Source organism: Mus caroli, chromosome X, assembly GCF_900094665.2.
Source record: "Mus caroli chromosome X, CAROLI_EIJ_v1.1, whole genome shotgun sequence".
NCBI lineage: Eukaryota > Metazoa > Chordata > Mammalia > Rodentia > Muridae > Mus > Mus caroli.
In genome coordinates this window covers 144120082-144137838 of record NC_034589.1, presented here as the reverse complement: position 1 = coordinate 144137838, position 17757 = coordinate 144120082, and the positions used below count along the sequence as shown (strand labels likewise).

Here is a 17757-nt window from a genome sequence, read left to right as displayed (position 1 = left end):
GCACGCGCACGGCTCTCCACAGCGATTGCTCGCTGCTCGCTGCACGACTTTCCACACCTAACTTTTTTAGATATAGAATGTGCTTTATTTATAGATTCTATGATCATATGGAAGAAATTTTCATAAATGTGAAAAGAACCACCAGGACTAAAAGTTTAGTGATGTTGTGCTTTTATTGAAGATGAGATTAGATACAGAAACTCATTAGGCTTCCCATATAAAAACAATTTGCTTAATCAAGGTCACAAAGTTTTTATCATATTCCTCAAGTATTTCTTTGCATGTTAGACATAATCATGCTTATTGATTGGATAGAAGTTAGAAAAAAGAGTTATTCATTAATATCACCTCTGTTTTACAGATTAGTACTTTCATAAACTGAGGCATGGTGGACTTACTAAATATCATTTTCTTTCCCTTTTTGTTTTCTCATTTTTGAGATTATAATTACATTATTTCCCACTTCTCTTTTCTCTCTCCAAAACAACTCATATGCCCCTCCTTATTCTCTTTGTAATTCCTGGCTTCTTGTTTCATTGACTGTTGTTACATAAATGCATACATATGTATATATTATTCTTAATATATTACTATTATCATATCTTATATTCCTAAATGTAACTTTTTCAGTCTACATAATGTTATTTTATGTATATGGTTTTAGGGCTGATCATTTGGTATTGGATAACAATTTTGGTATTGGTGTGCTGTTCCATAGGGAAAGCTCTTTCTCCCACTCTCAGCACTTCTTAATTGCCTATAGTTATTTGTTTAGGCTTGGGGCCTCATGGTTTTCTCCCACATATTCTGAGATGTCTATTATTGTTGTTCCTGTTCAGATCATGTTAATAAGACTTTATGGATGTAACTTCTGACACTGCTAGGAGACAGTCTCATAGCAAAGTCCCTGATCCTGTAGCTTTTATAATCTTTCCACCTCTCTGTGGCAATGTTCCCTGAGTCTTGCACATGGGAGGGTTGGTTTTTTTTTTTTTTTTTTTTTTTTTGGTTTTTGGTTTTTTTTGGTTTTTTGTTTTTGTTTTTTGTTTGTTTGTTTGTTTGTTTTTGCAATTGTATCCATTGGGTCATTGTACTAATATTTTTGGTTTCTTGAAAAATCCAGTTATGTTACATGAATACGTTTTGGTTTTACTCCCAGGTGTGAGATAAGAATATGCTTCACGGCAGGTGATTACAATTTGCTTCACGCACTAGCAAGGGCATGATTTTTGTCAGCTGCAGACAGTTTAATTCTGGGGACTCTGGAAAGGATATGAATGGGAGAGCCCCAAGAGGGCCTATGGCAGTGACTACTGCCCCTGCTACTGTTGCCAGTTGTTGCAGTTTGTCAAGTAGTTGTTAGCAAAGATACAACAAGAAGAAATGGAATATTCTGACAACAAAAGTTGGACTTGCTCCAAGGAACCCAACACCTCTAATCAGCAGGAAGTCCTCTAAAGAGATCTATGCCCCCTTTCCCTCACTAAACTTTTTTCTCTCCTACCTAGTGTTGGGAATTTGAATGGGATTAGGGTATAATAAGGGTTTGAAGGCTGGTAGATATAAGAATTCCATAAAATATCTAAAAATTATTCCAACAAGTCATAACTCCACTAACACTGCAGTTGGATTAGTTGTGGTTTTCTGCAAGTCTCTTGTCTCTTTCAAAGAGAAATTTCCTTGATGAAGATTGAGAAGTATATTTACCTGCAGATATAATGGCACATATTAAGAGTGGTTAAGGATTATGCTGATTTATTTAGTAAAGTGTTAGTTGTAGGTTCTCCCCAAAATCCCATGACTTCACCAGCACTGGGTAGTTGGCTAGGTTTCCAGTTCCAAGAATGTTTTTTCTCTTGTTATACAGGTCTTATGTCCAATTTAGCTGTTGGTTACCACAGGGGTATGTGTCCCCCTACTGCACATTTAGAGTTATTATGTCATGTTGGTCACTGTTGTGCTTTATGGTCATTATAGCTAGGTAGGACTCTTGGTTGCTTCCCTCCTTTGGAACTTTGCATGGTTCCTTCTATTATGGCAAGAGCTAGTGCTTAGGAAGGGGGCTTTCAGGTTACTTCCAGCTCGAGTGCCATGGAGCCCTAATTTTAAATTCCATGGTGTCTTCAGCGATAGGGACTACAGTTCCATTTCTCAGGAGCAATCAAGGGCAATATGGACAGCCTGTAAGGTTCAGAGCATCTATTGGATAACCCTATATCCAACAACTAAAGAGGGCTTCTCGTGCCTGACACTATGGATTTTATTAGGTGATGTTTGGCTCTTTGCAGGAGCATTATCAGCCCAGGTTAAAAATATTACTTAAATTATGTATCTATATTTATACGCAAACTTGCTTGTACATTTTATCCAATTGAGTATTATTGTGCATATTAACCACACTTAAGGTTAGGTCCTATGTGCAGCAGTAGATGGCAAACACAAAACAAACTCCATAGTATTTTTGTAGACATTTTGCCTCATATAGCTTTATTTGGGTTTTTTTTTTGTTATTGTTTTTTGTTGTTGTTGTTGTTGTTGTTGTTTTTTAGGTCTTACTAGGCTTTTACTTTTGTATTATGGTTTCCTAACTTTGTGTTTTTGTGGGGGTGACTTTCGTTTCTTGTGTTTCTTCTTGTTTGTTTGTTTTGTTTTGTTTTGTTTTGTTTTGTTTTGTTATTGTTTGCCTGTTTGCTTGCTTTCAAAAGAGAAGTAGAAAATAGGACATGGAGTTGGATGGGTGGGGAATTAAAAGGGGAAAAGTTGGAAGATGAAAACCCATGGTCTAAATATACTGCATCAATTTTTTCAATAAGAAATAAGTAACTCAGTGAATCTACAATAAGGAACAATGACAGTAAAGCTTAAAAACTGAAAATATGCTTGTCCTAAGAATAGCAATAAATCTATCTGTATTGGTGATAAAAATAAAACAGAATTTAGAATGCAATCTGTCTTAAGTAAGTATAATATAATAGACAAAAATATACAGTTTCACTTTGGCAGGCTTATCAGGTGCTTAATATAAAACTGAGTTAACACTGTAATGGATAATAGTACATAATTAACAAGAAGTTTTACCATGATTGTCACTACAACAACGAAACTCATAATAAAAAAAGCCACTAAAGCTGCAAATATACATTCATAATAATAGTGTTTGCTAGTCTGGAAGTTCATTTCACTGCTGTTATTCATCTTGTGTTTCAACATGAAGTGAGATTTTCTAAATTTTCTTTAACTTCACCAACAATAGATTTTTCCATTGAAAGTGTCACTTAGCAGATGACACATACCTGTATTGCCAGTAAAAGGAAGGCTTCCTCACATAGACAATGAATTTGGAGGTTAGCCTGAGCTGAACAGCCTGCCTTTAAAAATCAAAATTAAAATATAAAAAGAAGAAACAATAAAATTATTATCTATAAATCTATAGTTTCACATGTATTTGTAGATAACTTATCAATTGATAATATAAAGTATATTTGTTTATAGCTATAACTAGAGATAATAAATTTACCTAAAAATATATATGACTATCAGATATTTGAAATGTATGTATTCTGAATTTAGAGCTATAGTAAGTTTAAAATACACCCTAATATAAAGGATTTAATATATGGAGGGTGTAATGGTACTTTGATTTTAAATTTTCATTTCATATTGAAAGATTCTTTGGATATTTTGGATTTGATAGAGTATGTTGTGAAAATGAATTCCATATTTGTCTTTTTATTTTTCAAAATGTGTCACTAAAATCCTTTAAATTAGATTTATGGCTCAAATTATATTTCTCTTGGGTAACAGTGGGCTACATGTTATTAAAGCAGGACACAAATGGGATTTAAAGATACTAAAATGATGAGCTTAGTGTCTGCTTATTACTATGAGGAGGAGTTGCAATGTTTGATTCTGATAACAATTCTTACTGCTAAATTACTTGAATCTAGAAATAGCCTTAGACTGCTAGAATATACAAAATATTCCTGGTTCCTTGCTTTGTACTGGACACTAATGACAAATTTCTCTCCCAATTTTAAAAGTAAGGCCTGTATTAGAATCTTTGACCATATGTACATTTATTAATGGGACTCTAAAAGTTCTATACTCCCATTATTTATATTTATCAGCATTCTAAAATTATACCCTCCTTTCCCCACTGTTTTAAATATGAAATCTGGGACTGGAGAGATGATATAGGAAAGATGTTCTTGAAGAAACCATCTCAATTCAATTCAGCATGCTTATAACTGCATGTCACTCCAGCTTCAGAGAATCTGATGCCTCTGATCTCTTTGGATACCTGCACTCACAGGCCTATACTCACAAACAGTCACATAAGTGTAATTCAAAACAAATAATAAAGAAAGCTTTACAAAAATGAAGAGTAGGGGGGGGCTGAAGAGATGGCTCAGAAGTTAAGAGCCCTGATCCCTTCTTTCTGAGAACCAGGATTCAATTCCCCACACCCACATGGCAGCTCACAACTACCTGTAACCCAAGATACAATTTGCAAAACACATGAAACTCAAGAAGAATGAAGACCAAAGTGTGGACACTTTGCTCCTTCTTAGAAATGGAAACAAAACACCCATGGAAGGAGTTACAGAGACAAAGTTTGTAGCTGTGACGAAAGGATGGACCATCTAGAGACTGCCATATCCGGAGATCCATCCCATAATCAGCTTCCAAACGCTGACACCATTGCACACACTAGCAAGATTTTGCTGAAAGGACCCTGATATAGCTGTCTCTTGTGAGACTATGCCGGGGCCTAGCAAACACAGAAGTGGATGCTCACAGTCAACTATTGGATGGATCACAGGGCCCCCAATGGAGGAGCTAGAGAAAGTATCCAAGGAGCTGAAGGGGTCTGCAACCCTATAGGTGGAACAACAATATGAACTAACCAGTACCTCCCAGAGCTGTGTCTCTAACTGCATATGTATCAGAAGATGGCCTAGTCGGCCATTGTTGGAAAGAGAGGCCCATTGGACTTGCAAACTTTATATGCCTCAGTACAGAAACCAGGGAAAACCTGGGGGAAACCAGGGCCAAGAAGTGGGAGTGGGGGGGGGGTGGGTAGCGGAGTGGACGGGGAGGGTATAGGGGACTTTTGGGATAGCATTGGAAGTGTAAATGAGGAAAATACCTAATAAAATTTTTTTTAAAGATCTGATACTCTCACATAGATATACATGCAGGCAAAACACCAATGCATAAATGAATTGTTAAAATTGAAGAGTAGAATAGAAGTCATCATTCTTACTGCCACTGCTTTTATTTTATTTTTGGTTAGTTTTGTGTGTGTTTGTGTGTGTGTGTGTGTTACTTTATATATGGGTGCCTATGATTAGATGCCTATAGTTTTAATGTACAAAGGTCTTACAAAAAAAATAATACAATTCTCTTTCATACTGTGAAAAGTTTATTTGTATTAATGAACTCTCATTTTTACCCACCATCATAAGACTTAGTGGCATTTGTTTGGGTTTTAATTTTGTTCTGTTTTGCTCATGCTCCTCCTTATGACTAACCATGCATGCTCCTGCATTCCTTCTTTTGTACTAAGTGGGAGTGGAATAGCAGTTTCCTGGTAGAATTAACCAGAATGTCTCTTGCTTTCACCAAATCCTATTCTCAAACAGGTCCTGTATTTCCATCTTTCATGTTGTAGCATTCTCCACTGGTGATCAGTAAGCTCCTAAAGCATTGATAAGAACTTACAGAGTGAGCTGAGCATGGTGGCACACGCCTTTAATCCCAGCACTCAGAAGGCAGAGGCAGGTGGATTTCTGAGTTTGAGGCCAGCCTGGTCTACAAAGTGAGTTCCAGGACAGCCAGGGCTATACAGAGAAACCCTGTCTCAAGGAAAAAAAAACTTAGAGAGTGAGCATATTCACTTCCTTCCTTTTATTAAAACTGATGCTTAAATCGTCCCATGTTTTGCCATTGGGGCAATCATCTTGAGATTAGTATCTTGTTCCTTTTGACATTACTGAAAGTCTTCATTGGTAGCTTTCTTGGGTTTTGGCATAACAAATGTTGCAGGCTGATCTTGTACATCTCCTGCTTCTGACATAGAGTCAGTCATTCTCCAAGTAACTCTGCTTCCATTTTAGTGGTAAATAGTATCTAGAAACCACAGACAGAGAGATTGAGAAACCTGAGAGCTAGTCCTCATAGTAATTTTAACATAATTCATAAAGATGCTTACCATACCAAACTGGGCACTAAAGCCTAAAAGAAAAATAAAAGACACTCTCATTTATGTGTATTTCTTCAGAGAAGTAACAGACCTAAAATACAATATCCCTTAATACAAAGAAATATTCCCCTTCTTTTTCATTTTATATTGTTTTTTTGTTGTTGTTGTTTTTGCTTTGTTTAAATTCCTGTTTTCTTTTTTCCTTTTTATTTATTTATTTTAAACTGCAGATCTTATTCCTCTCCCGGTCCACCCCCATACCACATCCTATACCTCCTCCTGCCCCCTGTTTCCACGAGGATGTCCCCACCATGCACCCCCAGACCTCTAAACTCCCTGGGGCCTCCAGTCTCTTGAGAGTTAGGTGCATCATCTCTGACTAAACCCAGACTCAACAGTCCTCTGCTGTACATGTGTTGGGGGCCTCATATCAGCTGGTATATGCTGCCTGGTTGGTGTTCCCATATCTGAGAGATCTCGGCGGTCCAGGTTGAGGCTGCTGGTCTTCCTACAGGGTCGTTGCCCTCCTTGACTTCTTCCAGCTTCCCCCTAATTCAACCACAAGGGTCAGCAGCTTCTGTCCATTGCTTGGGTGCAAATATCTGCACCTGACTCGTTCAGCTGCTTCCTACCCATCCAAATTTATGTTTTTTGTTCTCCCCCCCCAAAAAAAAAAGCAATGTGACACTTTAAATGAGAATGGCCCTCATAGGCTCATATATATAAATGCTTAGTCCCTAGTTGGTGAAAATGTTATAATATATTGGTGAGATTTTTAAAACTTAGAATTTCCTTAACAATTTATAGATAACATATTAAAACATTTGTGGCAGATATTGAGCAGTTTTTGAAAAGTTAATAAATAGCAAGAATTCTGAAACAAACAACTTTCCAAGCCTAACAGATGTATGGACAAAATACCAAATGACCGACAGTAAAACTGCAAAAACCCTCTATCTACCATCCACTTCATTTATGTAATGCAGGTTTTATGCTGATTATGGCTGCCCACTTAAGAACTGAATATCTAAGCCTTGTTTACTGTTTGAGTGGTCATATGATAAGGTTACCGCCAATAAAATTCAAAGAGAAGCTATGCATGCAACCTTTAGGCCTTACCTTTAAAAGCAGGAGAATATCTCCCATGAAACATAAGTGTAGGGTCAGCTATCTTAGGCTATATAAAGGAGAACATGGGAAGAAAATACAAGCAGAATAGATCTCTGTAAAATCATTCAGAGTTCTAGTATCATACCACTATTCAATAAAGGAGAAATAAAATTTGATCTTTTTAAATCCATAGTCAATTTGCACTTCTGTTTCAGGCAGTGGAAGAAGCATCCTAACTAACAAAATGACTCACACATGAAGAGAAATCCAGATCTTAGCAGATGAGAGATCATTAAAGTTATTACCTGTTCCTTGATCTGCAAACTTGAAAGTAATCTCAGCGCATTTTATTTAAATTATAGTGGTTGCATATAATTATGTAATATTATAGATTTAAATGCTCATGGTTGCCATTAAATCAAATACATTCTATCACCTTTTTTATATTATTACTAATGATCAAAGTTATGGAGCCCCTCTAGACATTGTTATGGATGGACTTTCTAATTAGAGCCTCTTTGGCAATGACAGTGAAAGTTTGGGCTTAAGAAGGGACAAAGTCAAATAATTATACTTATGATGCTTCCTCAGTCCTGATTTATACATTCTTTACAAAAATGTTTCCTTACCCCAGCTGTTTGATTTGATATGTACTATGATAATACTATGACATAATTACTTTTAAAGTTATTTTAAATGGATATGCTGAATATTCTTTCCACCCCTCCACTGTCTTCCCTCTTCTATATGCTCTGTGCTTCATGGATTACATCAAATTACTCCCTTATCCTGTGGCTTCTGGTTAGCTTTAGCATCTAGATTCATGAATGAAAGGCTGGAGTATGGGACAATGCTGAGCTTGGTATGTTTATCCTTCAGCTTTTTCCCTGCCTGGCCAGAGTTTAGAAGTACCTGTTTTCCTCAAGGAAGAACACAATTTCTGCAAGCCATTTTCCCCTACAACTAGATGAGAAGTTCTCATAGTATAAGAATCCAAATAAACTTGGTTTTCCTTAAAAGTACAGATTTTAATTTAACCAATCTAGGACAGGATCTGAGTTCTCGGGTGATATTAGTGTTGTGTATACAAAGACTACTCCTTAAGTAGAGATGAGCCATAACTCACTAGGCTGCAATACCACTCTCCTCATCAGGCCTTATGAATAACAATGAGTCCAGCTCATTCACCATTCCATACGTCTCCACTCAGCTATGCAGTCCTATTTATAACTAATTGTTCCATTTAACTCCTTTCAGTTGCCTTTTGTGCATATCATGCAGTGGAAAATTTTAACTTAGCTGTATAGAGAACATAAATCTGTGAAATGCCAGGTGCCAAATTACAAACTTTTACTTTTCCAGCTTTAGGTTCAGTATTGAGTGGTATTACTGGAAATAAAATGTCATACACATTTAAATATAAATTTTGGGTTTTAAGCCTACCATAAACGAGACGTTCTATACCATTTCTAACTCTTCCCCAGTTCTAAACAATTTAGTCAGTAAGAGTCACTCAATCATTTGAGTTTATAGATTCACTTCCAGTAGTCACAGAAGTGTAGTACCTTGAAAGTTTGGGAAATCTCTCAACATCTTGAAAACAACAGTTTTTAAAACTTTGTATCGCTTCTTTGTGAGCTTCACATCATGTATCCTAGTCCAGCTTATCTCCCTGTCTCCTCGAATCTGCCCTTTGCCCTTGCAACCTCCCCTCCACATACACACACACACACACACACACACACACACAAAACATCCTGGGAGCTGTAGTATGTCACAGTGTATCCCACAGTATATCCCTCTGTCCATACATCTTCACTTCACTTATGTTCATTACAATAGTCTGGTTTGAGATCTCTGGCTTCTGTTGACACCATCAATATTGGATCCTTGCCAGGTCTCCTCCAGGTTATTGCCCTGTGTCATGGAGGTTCTGCAACTGTGTATATGTAAGACTGGCCCTTTCATATGCTTCGGGAGTTCATAGATGGAGTAGATTTTGGGGTAACCCAACTCAAAGCCCTGGATCTGGGCCTGAGTTAATCGTCCAGCCAATTCTCCTAATCCCACATCACCAGGGCACTCTCTCCAGCTAGGCCACCCAGTGCTGCCATTAGCAGGAGGCAGGGTCAGTTCTGCTTCTTTGCCCTCCAGGGCCAGCATACCCACACCCACACATCCACTGCCAGCCCACTGTGCTGCCAAGTCAAAGCACAGACCCCATTATCCCAAGTCCTGCAGCCTATGAGGGGCTGGGCCAACTGCCCAGATCTCAGACCCTCTGGCTCACCTAGGCTTCTTCTATCAGGGCCAGCTTCATTGTGTTGCCCAGGAATGGTTCAGGGCTAGCTCTCCCAAGTGCAGTACAGGGGTGTTGGGGGATGGCAGCTATCCGATTCGCACGTTCATATGTCCTGGGGGCCAGATCTCTGGACTACTGCAGATGGCAGGGAGGGGAAGAAAGATGGCATCTTGTCCCCACACCACCTCATGGTAGACAAGTAGCTGGACCAGCCCTCCTCCATTCTTGCCCTCAAGGCAACTCACTTGGGCCCTGTCAACCAGGGACAGCACTACTGTGCTGCCCTGAAGAGGTGCAGGGCCTGCTCTCCTGCTTTCATGACCCTGTGAGGAGCATTTCTGACTGCTGGAGGTAAGGCCAGGGTTCACCCCTGTGCCTGTGCTACCACACAGCAGAAGAATGTTGGGGTCAGTTCTCCCACACTCACACCCTCTTCCATTATCAAGGCCAGCTCCACTTCTCTGCCTGGGCAAGGCACAGCTCCTACTCCAAGTGCTTACACCAGTGAGAGGTAGGGCCAGCTCTCCAGAATGCTGCAGCCAGTGAGGGAGCAGGGCCAGTTCTGCATAGCCTCTTGGACATCCAGACTATTACCAACAGCTTCCCCAACCAGAGATGCCCCCATGTTCTCAGGTGATAATATCAGCCATGCACTGACTCGTTCAACTGCATAGTCACAGACCCAGACATGGCTCTTAGTGACAAGTCAGGCTGAGACCTCACCATGGCCCCAGATGATGGTGCTGGCCACTCACAACAGGCTACTCCTCTCTACCTTCAAGTCTCCAGTTCCATCTCTCTTCATAATGCTCAAGCTTCTCCACTCTCTTTCTCTCCCATTTGTCCACTACATACTTATACACTGCAGGCTGGCCTTGAGTCTAACAGCCACTGGGTGACATCTTCCAGCAAGCAGGTGCCTACAGCTCTCTTGTGCTCTGCAAGTCTGTTGGTTGCTTAGCAGTCTGCAGATCTCTGTCTCTCTTCTTCCTCCTGAGTTCCATAATGTAATGGTAGGTTGGGCTCTATCTGTCTAAAAGCCTCCCATGCTGTGTGGTGGAGGGCAGGTCTGTGGGCATCTTTTTCTGACAACAACATGTGGCACTGAAGAATGCAGGTCTCTGTCTTCCTACTCCTGTGCTGTGCTGCCCTAGACTTGATTTGATTTGATTTTTATGAGTCCTAGGCATAAGACAGTTTGGTCATCAAGCCAGGCATCAAGCTAGGATGAACAAAGGACTGCCATCTGCTCTGAGCCTGACTGATACAAGAACAACACCACCAACAAGATGTTTTCTTTGCCCATTGTCATGGGGAGAAATCAGCATGCTTTAAGATTAAAAAGAAAACATGCAAACTGATAGAATTCAATGTGTTTACTGGATGGCTTGTATATACATTAATATTCGTACAAGAAACTAGAAAAGAATTCATGAGACTGGGAAAAGCATTAAAGGAGAAGGGAGGGAGGGCAATAGAACCTATGCTATATGAAAGTAACTGGGGATGTGGAGGAGCATGGAGAATTCACCAAATAAGTATGAATAAAATTTCTGTAAAGAAACATATAATTTTGTCAGCTAATTTTAAAAGGGGGATGGCTGGGGAGGTGCCTTGTTGCTCTCACAGAAGACCTCAGTTTGTTTCCTAGCACCCACATGGGTGTCTCACCATTCCTTGTAACTCTAGCTCTAGGGGTTTAGGAGATCTGAACCCTATGACCTCTGTAGACACTTATACACACACACACACACACACACACACACACACACACACACACACACTTATCCTCTGTTCTGGTATATAAGGAGAGAATATCCTCCGCAGTGCATGTATTTTGAAGCAGTTTTCTTATGTTGCCTAGGCTAGCCTCAAACTTGCCATCTGTCCTCAGCATCCCTGGGTACTGGAAATATAGGCATTTACCACCAAACCCAGCTTGTGCTGTCCTACTTGATTCTTAGTTTGAAACGGAAAGCTGGTTGTTAGCATAAGGGCCTTTGCAGATATGCTTACTTGAATAAAGTATTAAAATGTAATCACTGCCACTAACACCTTCTATAAATCCTTCCATCACAAAAGACTCTTGATAGAAATCAGTGATTTAACAGACGTATAACCATGTAGTTCCTAGACTAGCAACAAAGCATTATCTGTAAGCTTGTTAGAAATACATAATCTTAGACCCCATCCCAGAACTAATAAATCAGAGGTGACATTTCTATCATGAACAGGTAATTCACATACCCCCTGAAGCTTAAGACATGTTACCTTATGAACATATATGCTCACAAAATCCACTTTTATGTATTTGTTTCTTTCCCATTTCCCCCCAAATATTGTCCACTAACCTAAATGTTAACACTTAGAAAATACATTTGAACCTTCATGACAGTGTGCAGTAAATTGTGAAAAGATTGTAATTAATGTCTTGAATGTTTTCTAGAGAAAAAATGGTCGAGGTATACATAAAATTAGTCTATATTTACAGAATTTTCATAAACCACCATCCATGCTTTAATTTCTGGTTACACAAGTGAACTTCATAAAATTTCTAACAGTTACAGTAAACAGACTATATATCACTGTTTGATTTCTTAAAACCAATAAAATATATTAATAAAGTTGGTTTGGTTTGGTTTGGTTTGGTTTGGTTTGGTTTGGTTTGGTTTGGTTTGGTTTGGTTTGGTTTGGTTTGGTTTGGTTTGGTTTGGTTGAGACAGGGTCTCATGTAGCCCAGACTGGCCTGAAACTCATTATTGGAAATTGGTTCTAATGCTTTGTCTTATTTCGCCTCCCAAAAGCTGCGCTTGCAGACCTGAGGGTCCCTGCCCCAGCTGTCTTCAATAATAAAGAATTTCCATACAGCCAATGGCTGGGCAGGGAAACAGAGTGGGACTTTAGATTTTGAGGGCAAAGGACCAAGAGAGGGGGGGAAGAGGAGGATAACCACCATGACTTGGAAGAGAGGGATCAGATTTAAGAGCTGCTGGAGAAAAATTATCCAGCAATGTAGGTGAAAAGGGAATGCGACCCTATGTAGGGGGTGGGGCTTCCCAGAAGGTAACAGGGCAACAAAGATAAAATATAGATTTAGAAGGTGTTAAGCCAGGATTATCAGAGGGGAATGTGTGCTAGCTGCGAGGAGATTTAGAAGTGCCCATACATTGTGCTAGTCAAGACATATCAAAATAAGCTGGTGTGTGTGTGTGTGTGTGTGTGTGTGTCTTTCATTCGCAAATCCAGAGAGCTCTTGGGTGATGCAAGGTGCACAACTTGCCAGGAGCCAAAGCAGTTTAACTAATTCAATGCTACAACTCATTATGTAGCTGGATGCATCACTGAACCTTTGATTCTTCTGCCTCTTGTTCCTGTGCACTAGAATTACAGGCATACATTACCACATTCACTTTATATAGATGCAACCCAGGGCTTTTGCATACTAAGAAGCATTTTTACCAACTAATCCTCACTTATAAGTTATATAAACAGACATATATGCATATTGAAATGTATTCTTATGTCATATTCTATACCTAGTTGATGAAATTGATCATATTTACTTAATCATACAATTCAAGAAGCACTATCTAAAGACTAATAAAACAAAATTCTGCAATCCTGACAAATTAAAATCATTATAAGAATATATTACTAGAGCCAAGTAAAGTAGTGCATGCTTGTTGCAACCCTAGTAAAATCAGGAGGTTTGTGGGCTCAAGAGAGGCCTTGGCCACATAGTGAGGTCCAGGATAGCCTGAGCTACATAATGAGAATTTATTTCAAAAGGGAAAAAAAGAATACACCAGAAAAAAAGAGTAAGTTTTCATTATTGGGGACTTTTTGCTTGATTAGGTTTACTCCTTGATATATTATATTTTGTGGTTGGTAAGAATGGGATTTCCCCCTTTGTCATTCTTACATAAGAAGACTACTGCCGCTTTGCTGAAAGTGTTTATTAACTCTAAAGGTTTTAGTAGAGTCTTTCAGTATCTAATATAGACAGTCATGTCATTTGAAAATAGGAATACTTGAACTACATATTTGTATTCCTTTTATTTCCTCTTCCTGTCTTATTGCTTTATCTAAGTCTTAAACTACCATATTAACTAGGAACAGAGAGAATAAACAAATTTGTTTTCTTTATGATCTTAGTGGAAATATCTTTAGCTTTTCTCCATTAATCATGATGTTTGCTATAGGTTTATTACATATAACCTTTATTTTGTTAAGACAGTTTCTCTTGATTGAAATGCAAGAGAGGTGTATATGTAAACTCACAGCAGTTGTGATAGCATCCATAAGACCTATGCAAACTCAGGCCAGACAAAATCCCATCATGGAGGAGGAAGGTGGTAATGATTTCCTACCAGAGGCTGTTGAGCTATTGGTAACTAATAGCTGCTATGAGAGGAGTTAGTTTTTCTTTTTTTCTTTTTTTTTTTTTTGGTTTTATTTATATTTGGTAAGTTGAACATATTCCCATAGAATATCACAAATACAAGAGTATAAAAGAAGCCAATACTGAACTTGGTTTGGGGGATTTGTTTTTTTGTTTGTTTGCTGAGGACACAATGTTGGGAGGATGTGGAATAAAGGGTGGATCTAGGAGGAGTTGGGAGAGAGTACAGATCAATATAAAATGTATGGAATTATCAAAGAAACAATAAATATCTTGTTTAAAACATATGTTCCCTGCATTCCTATCCTCTCCATGATTTTTGAAATTAAGGGATGTTGGATTTTCCCAAAAGGTTTTCTAAATCTAATGAGATAAGCAGGTCATCTTTGTTGTAGTGTCTATTTATGTGATGAATAACATTTATTGATTTGTGCATATTGAACCATCTTCACATTTCTGCAATAAAACCAACTTAGGATGAATGACCTTTTTTGATATTATTTTGGATTCAGTTTGCCAAAATTTTATTGAGAATATTTACATCTATGTTCATCTGGGGATTGGTTTGTAATTTTTTTTAATTGTCATGTCTTTATATAGTTTGAGTAGCATAATATTGGCTTTATAAAAAGAATATTACTGGTGTTAGTTCTTCTTTCAAGCTCTGGTAGAATTCTTCACTGAATCCATCTGGTCCTGAGATTTTTTTATAGCAAGGAGGCTGCTTTAGTCTCATGGCTAGTAATGAGTCGGTTTAAGTTTTTTCATCTTTGTTTAATTTTCTGATGTTGTATGGATCTAGAAATTCGTCCATTTCTTTTAGATTTTCCAATTTAACATGATAGATGTTTTAAAAATACATCATTTTGATTTTCGAAAATTCATTGCTATTTAACCTTAAGGCACTGATGAAATAAATTGAGGAAAATATCAAGACAGAAAGATCTCCTGTGCTCACGGATTAGCAGGATTAATATTGAAAAAATGGACAAACTACCAAAATGAATCTACAGATTCAGTGCAACCCCAGCTAAAATATCAGGACATGTCTTCACTGAGATAGAAAAAATAAACAATCTGTACATAAAATATTGTGGCACAAAGCACCAAGGATAGCCAAAGCAATATGAATCTTAAGGAATACTGCACCTTATCTAATTTCAAATTATACCTTAGAGCCATAGTAATAAAACAACATGGTACTGGTATAAAAACTATACACATTGACCATAAGAATAGAATACATGGGCCATATATAAGTCCACACAACTACAGCTACCCAATCACTAACCAAGATGCCAAAAATAGTCATTGAAAAAAAAGACAGAATCTTCAACAAACGGTACTGGGAAACCTGCAAAAAAAAATAAAAACAGGTCCATATCTCTCACTTGGCACCAAACTCATCCCAAATGGATCAAGAATCTCAACATAAGACCTGATATCCTGAAACTGATAGGAGAAATAAGGGGGGGGGGGAAGTATACTTCATCTTATGGGCCAAGATAGGGACAGTCTAAAAAGGAATCCAGTCATTCTAGAAATAAGACCTACAAACTGGCTGTCAGAACAGGGCTCATGAATGAAGCTGTGTGAAGATATTTCTAAGACCTTGTGAGAAAAGCAAAAGACAAGAGTCCTATAACCTCTGTTCCTCCATAGCATGGGTTATTCTTGGAGAGTGCTTTTGTACCCCTCCCAAGTGTAGTGGATAGGAGTGAGTTCACTTCAGATTATTCATTACAAATAGATACTATTTGTTTATATGTTTCTATGGAAGAATATGTTTTTGCCACATGAAGTTTATCCTCGTGATTGTATACTTCACCTAGTTCACTTCTTAACCCTCAAGAGTGTAAATTGCCTGATGATTTAAATAAAGTTTGCTATTGCCCGAGCTGCCTGGGTATCCTTGGCCTCTCTGCCTCCTCCCTCTCTTCAGAAGGTTTCTCTACCTCCAAAGGAAGGCACCAAATGGAGAACTCCTATGTGAGCTTGCTTTCTGCCTGATGTTTGGCTATGGGTCTCTGCATCTGCTCCTGTTGGCTGCAAGAGGATGCCTTCCTGATGGCAACTGGGCTAGACACTGATTTATGAATATAGCAGAATATTATTAGGAATCATTTCACTGATTGTTTTCCAGTTGTGTTTGGGTCTACCCTAGGACTCTGAGACATCCAGCCTCTGGTTCCTGGCCATCCAGGCAGGGATGGGAATGGGCTCCCTCTTGTGGAGTGGGCCTCAAATCATACTAGCCATCGATTGGCCATTCACCCAAGTTCTGCATCACCATTGTCACAGCACATCTTTCAGGCAAAACAGATTGTAGGTCAAAGGATTTGTGGCTAGGTTAATGTCAAGTCTTACTACTGGAAGCCTTGCATGGTTATAGAACATAGATGGTTCAGTTCAGGCTCTGTATACTCTATGTTTAGGTCCAACTCTCCCAGGCTCATGCCACCAAATAGAGTGGTAAACAACTGTCCAATGGAATCTCATGACACTGAAAAGCTTCTGTACAACAAAGAAAATGGTCTATGTGAAAGTATGGACCATCCAGAGACTACCCCACCCAGGGGTCCATACCATAATCAGCCACCAAACACAGACACTATTGCATATGCCAGCAAGATTATGCTGAAGGGACCCTGATATAGCTGTCTCTTGTGAAGCTATGCCAGTGCCTGGAAAATACAGAAGTGGATGCTCACAGTCATCAATAGGATGGAACACAGGGCCCCCAATGGAGAAGCTAGAGAAAGTACCTAAGGAGCTGAAAGGGTCTGCAACCCTATAGGTCGAACAACAATATGAACAAATCAGTACCCCCAGAGCTCCTGTCTCTAGCTGCATATGTATCAGAAGATGGCCTAGTCGGCCATCATTGGGAAGAGAGGCCCCTTGGTCTTGCAAACTTTATATCCCCCAGTACAGGGGAACACCAGGGCCAAGAAGTGGGAGTGGGTGGGTAGGGGAGCAGGGCGGGGGGGGGGACGATATAGGGGGCTTTTGGGAATAGAATTTGAAATGTAAATGAAGAAAATATCTAATAAAAATTTCAAAAAGAAAAGAAAATTGTCTATGAAGAGGCAGCCCACAGAATGGGAGAAAATCTCTGTCAACTAGCTATCCATCTAAGAGATGTTTTGTGTCTAAAATAGGAAAAGAACTGAAAGAAACTAAATGCCAAGGAATCAAACAACCCTGTTAAAAAATGTGCTGTGGAAATGAACAGAAAGTCCTTCTCAAAAGAAGACATACATATGTCTAGTGAACACCTTTTTTTAAGTCTCCAACATCCTTAGCGATCAAGAAAATATATGTTAAAATTATGTTAACATTCCATCTCACTCTAGTTAGAATGGCTATCATCAGGAATACAAATAGTAGTAAGCACTGATGTGAATGTAGAGAATGGGAACCCTTATACACTGAAACTAGTACAGCTACTCTGGAAACTAGACTGGTAGTTTCTCAAAACACTAGAAATAGATATGCCATGTGACCCAACTAAAACACTCCTAGGTTATATCCAAAAGACTTTATATCGTACTTTGGAAATACTTGCACCATATTCACTGATGCCCTATTCACAATAGCTATGAAATAGAATCAATCTATATGTCCATATACTAAGAAATACACAATGAAAATGTGGTTTATATATATACAATGTCACTCACATGTAAAGAAAAATAAAATTTGTAGGTAAATGAAGGAACTGGAAAAATTAAATTG

General features: G+C 38.6%; 1 non-coding gene across 1 annotated transcript; it reads right to left on the bottom strand.

Annotated features, from left to right (window-relative positions):
• Nucleotides 1–10790: 10790 nt before the first annotated feature.
• Nucleotides 10791–10934, bottom strand: LOC115030171. The gene has a single exon (XR_003835792.1). It is a non-coding gene; the product is annotated as a small nucleolar RNA SNORA48 (small nucleolar RNA).
• Nucleotides 10935–17757: the final 6823 nt, after the last annotated feature.